This window comes from Mirounga leonina, unplaced genomic scaffold, assembly GCF_011800145.1.
Source record: "Mirounga leonina isolate KUSES-001 unplaced genomic scaffold, KU_Mleo_1.0 Mir_204, whole genome shotgun sequence".
Classification (NCBI taxonomy): domain Eukaryota; kingdom Metazoa; phylum Chordata; class Mammalia; order Carnivora; family Phocidae; genus Mirounga; species Mirounga leonina.
Window position 1 is genome coordinate 15,608,092 of NW_023270513.1, and position 5,120 is coordinate 15,613,211.

Genomic DNA, 5,120 nt, shown 5'->3' on the forward strand with positions numbered 1-5,120 from the left:
TTTGGTTCATTCCAGTCCTTTTTGAGTTCATTCATAGGCTAAGTGGTAGTAGGCCTAATAGGTTTGTTGGGCTGATAAGTAAAATGAGTAAAAAACAAAAATAAACAAATAAATAAAAATTAAAAGAAATAATATGAGTATTAGGGTTCAGGTTTATCCTTTGTAATTATAAATAGCTATTATTTGTTTTGATGTCAGTTGAATTAACCATTGTATGGAGATTAGGCAATTATCAATTTGTCAATTAGGTGTAGGGAATAGAAAGCTTGGAAATATAGTAATTACAATCACAATGGGTAGTCTTATTACTGTTGTGAAAGAGGCAAACAGATTTTTGTTCATTTTTTTCTCTCAAAGGATAAGGTATTTCAGTATTTTAGTTGATTTTATTTCAAGGTTTCATGGATAAGTACATTTTGAGAACTTTAGTTGAAATATAATGAATAGTACTATAGTTATTGATATAACAGTAATAAATCAAGTTGATGTTATCTAGTTGTGGCATTCCATTAAGGAGTTTTAAACTCTCAGTCTTTACCTTAAAAAGTAAATGTTTTATAGCTTTTCAATGATATTACATTATGGATGCAGATTATTTTTTTAAATATTTCATTCAGGAACAATTGGTAAAAAACTATAATTTGACCCACAAATTTCTGAGCATTAGCCATAATATAGTCCTGGTCATGTAGCTAGTAAGGTTGCTTGATTCAGTTTTCCAGGAATGGTGTCTGTTTTCAGGCCTAGGAAGGGAACAGCTCATGAGTGTAAGACTTCTGATGAAATTAGTACTCAGATTATTATTTCTACAGGTAAGACAACTTGGTTATCAACTTTTAATAGTCATAGCTCCCCTAGTTTTAGTTCTTGCATGGGAATTACATAAGAGTCAAAGTTGAGATCTTCATGTCTGTGTATTCATAGCTTCAGTATCATTGATGACCCATGGTTTTTATTATTAATAAGGGCTTATTGATCTCATCTTGATAAGGAAATATCTGTGTCCTAAGATGGCCAACCAAGCCAGCAAGGGAATCCCAGCCCCTGCCCTGGGGCTCTTTCGGGTTCTTCTCTCTGCTCTGCTTCCCATGCGTGCCAATCTGGGTTCCTCTCCCTGCCCCACTTCACTCACGCACCAAGAGTGCCCAGTATGTGGAAGTAGAAGTGTATAAATTACCCCCTTTGTTTGTGCTCAGGGCTCAGACCTTTGGAGATCACTCTCCTCTGAGCCCAACGGCATTAAATAAAACTCTCCTCCAAGATCTCTGAGTGCTGCTTGGCTCTTCCGCTGGGCAATCCAGTCCAGGTTCTGTAACAATCTGTTACAGAAAGAATTCATAGTGATGGTAGAGCAATTAGGACTAGGGTAATGGCTGTTAGGATAGTTTCTACTTCTTGTGCATCCATTATACTTGTGGGAATTAATTTAGTTGTTAGTATTAATGAAATAATAAAAAGGACTAAAGAGCTGATTAAGATGATTATCAACATGTTATGACGAAAATGTGTTCTTTTATGATTGGAGATGTTGATTCTTGGAAACCTAATTTAAAGGGGTATGCCATAGAGATATAAAGGACTTCAACCTATAATTTAACTTTGACAAAGTTTTGTAATTTTTACTAATATCTCATTATTGAGAAAGACATATGGTTATGGTGTTGGTTTGAAACCAGTTTGAGAGGGTTTGACTCCTTCCTTTCTTATTTTAGATTTATGTAAGTGGATTCTTCAAATATCTGATATGGAGGAGGGCATCAGTGCAGTTATTTGAGTTTGGTATCAATCACTTCTACCACTGCTACTTCTTGTTTGGATGCAAAGGCTTCTCAAACTATAAAAATTATTAATATTACTGCTGTTGATGTGATGAATGAGCCTGTAGGTGAGATGGTATCTCATGTTGTGTACACATCTGGATAATTGGAATCAAGGTATTCTTGATTAGCCAAGAGAGTGTTATGGGAAGAAGGTTATATTAACCTCAACAAACATAATTGTGAAGGGAAATTTTCCTCAAATAGAATTTAGTGTGCAGCCTGAAAATAGAGGGAATCAATGAATGAAACCTCCAATAATAGTGAATACTGCTTCTACTGATAAGACATTGTGGAAGTGTGCTACTATATATAATACGTGTCATGGAGGACAATATCTAGGGATGAATTAGCCAATACGATTCCTGTTAGACCCACCACTGTGAATAAAAAGATAAAACCCGGGGCTCATTTTGTGGCTGGTGATCATTTGACGTTGCCTCCATGAAAGGTAGTTAGTCAACTAAATACTTTTACTCCTGTTGGGATAGCGATAATTATGGTGGCTGATGTAAGGTATGCTCATGTGTCAATATCCTACAGTAAATGTGTCATGTGTCAATTTGCCTACAGCAAATATATGGTGAGCTCATGCAATGAAACCTAGGAATCCGATGGATATTATGGCTCAAACTATTACTATACATGCACAAGGTTCTTTTTTTTTTCTCCTGAATAATAGGTGACAATATGTGGATCATTCCAAAACCAGGTAAAATTAGGATATATATTTCAGGGTGTCTGAAGAATCAGTATAGATGTTGTAGAATGTGTCTCCTCCTCCTGCAGGGTCAAAGAATGCAGTATTTAGGTTGTGGTGTGTTAGTAGCATAGCAATTCCAGATGTTAAAACTGGAAGTGACAAAAGTAAAAGAATGGCTATAATTAGGACAAATCAAATGAATAAAGGTGTTTGGTATTGGGATATAGCGGGGGGCTTCATGTTGATATAGTAATGAAGTTGATAGCCCCTAAAATTGAGGATACACCTGCTAAGTGAAGGAAAAAATTAGATCTACTGATGCTCCTGTGAGTCCTAGATTGCCAGCTAAGAGGAGGATATACAGTCTGACCAGTTCTTGTGTCTATTTTAACTATGGATGTTGTAAGAGTAGAAATGATGGTAGTAATAGTCAGAAGCTTATATTGTTTATTCAGAGAAATGCTATATCAGGTGCTCCAACTATTAGTGGTACTAGTCAGTTTTCAAAGCCTCCAATTATAATAGACATTAGTATAAAGAAAATTATCATGAATGTGTGTGGGCAGTCACAATTACATTATGAATGTTGTCATCTTCCAGTAAAGCCCCAGACTAACCTAGTTTGTCATGGATTAGAAGGCTTAGGGTGGTTCCCACTATTCCAGTTCATGTACCAAATAGAAGATACAGGTTGCCAATATCTTTATAAATTGTGAAAAATAATCAGTGTTTTATGAACATAGGTAAAATGGTTGAGGAAAACATTAGACTGTAACTCTAAAATCAAAGGTTGAGCCCTCTTTTTGCCAATCTCTGTACTGAATAATTATATTGAATTGCAAATTCAACAAAGCAGCTTCAATTCTGCCAGGGTTTCTCCTTCCTTTTTTCCCCTAGACTGCTGGAGAAGTAGATTGAAGCCAGTTCATTAGAGTTTTTAGTCGTTAACTAAAATTTCATGGGGTAGAAACCCATCAATCTAGTAAGGATTTAGCTTAATTAAAGTGTTTGATTTGTATTCAGTTGTTGTAGGATAGAGTCTTGCAATCCTTATCTTTCTCAGGAATTAAGTGAATTACTCTTGCTTAGGGTTTTGAAGGCCTTTGGTCTTTTTAACCTAAATTTCTAGTCTATATTGATAGTACTGATGTTAGTGGGAGTGTTATTGCTGAGGTTACAATTAATGGTTATAAATAAATTAATTGCTCTGTTTTCAAACTATCATTTTTTTGTCTTATTGAGGGGAATATGGTTAATAATGTAGAATAAACTAATCATGTAGAAGTTGAGTAGTGCTATAATGGCTATTAGGGTTGGTATAATAATGAAATCATTGTTTTTAGTTTCTTTTTTCTTCAAGTTTTTATTTAAACTCCAGTTAGTTAACATACAATGTAATATTAGCTTTAGGTGTAGAATTTAGTGATTCAACACTTATATACAACAGCCTGTGCTCATCACATGTACCCTCCTTAATACCCATCACCTATTTAACCCATCCCACCCCCACTCCCATCCACCTCCCCTCCATCAGTTTGTTCTCTATGGTTAAGGGTCTATTTCTTGATTTGCTTCTCTTATCTCCACCTGTGTTCATTTTTTTTCTTAAATGCTACATATGAGTGAAATCATATGGTATATGTCTTTCTCTGACTGACTTATTTCACTTAGCATAATATTCTCTAGCTTCATTCACATCCTTGCAAATGGCAAGATTTCATTCTTTTTTATGGCTGGGTTATATATATATATATATATATATATATATATATATATATATATATATGCTACATCTTCTTTATCCATTCATCAGTTGATGGGTATTTGGTATTTGGGCTCTTTCAATAATTTGGCTATTGTTGATAATGCTGCTACACATCAGGGTGCATATACCCCTTTGAATCAGTATTTTTGTATCTTTTGGGTAAATACCTTGTAGTGCAATTGCTGGATTGTATAGTAGTTCTAATGTTAACTTTTTGAGGAACCTCCATACTGTTTTCCAGATTGGCTGTACAAGTTTGCACTCCCACCAACATAATGAAATCATTTTTGTTAATTCTTGAATGATCATTCATTTGGATAGGAACTCTGAGAGAGGTGGGAGGCTTCCTAATAATAACACTGTGGTAAGGATAGTGTGGTAATTAAGAGTATTTTATTTAATGTATATGATAGTGATACTGCTGTGGTGGATAGATTATGTATAAATAGTATAAATGTTGTGAGTATTATTATGATATAAGTTAATAGGTTTAAGATTATTATAATGGTATTATAAATTATAATAGCTTTTATTCATGCTATATGGGTGATTGATGAGTAAACTAAGATTTTCCATAATTGAGCTTGATTTAGTCCTCCTCATCCTCTGGTTGGGATTGATGTAATGACTATGGTCAGTAGTAAGTTTGAGTTACTAGGAGATGAGTTTTGGTATAGGACAAATATTGGTGCTATTTTTGTCATATTAGTAGAATTAATCCTGAAAATAATGGGAATCCTTGTGTTGTTTTGGGCACTCAAAAGTGGAAGGGGGCAGTCTGAATTTTATGGTTACAGCTATTGTTATTATAGTTGATGCTACAGGGTTAAGGATT

The 5,120-nt window shown here is 34.5% G+C and overlaps 1 pseudogene; it reads right to left on the reverse strand.

The window, feature by feature from the left end:
• Nucleotides 1-1,703: 1,703 nt before the first annotated feature.
• Nucleotides 1,704-3,261, reverse strand: LOC118026068 (annotated as a pseudogene).
• Nucleotides 3,262-5,120: the final 1,859 nt, after the last annotated feature.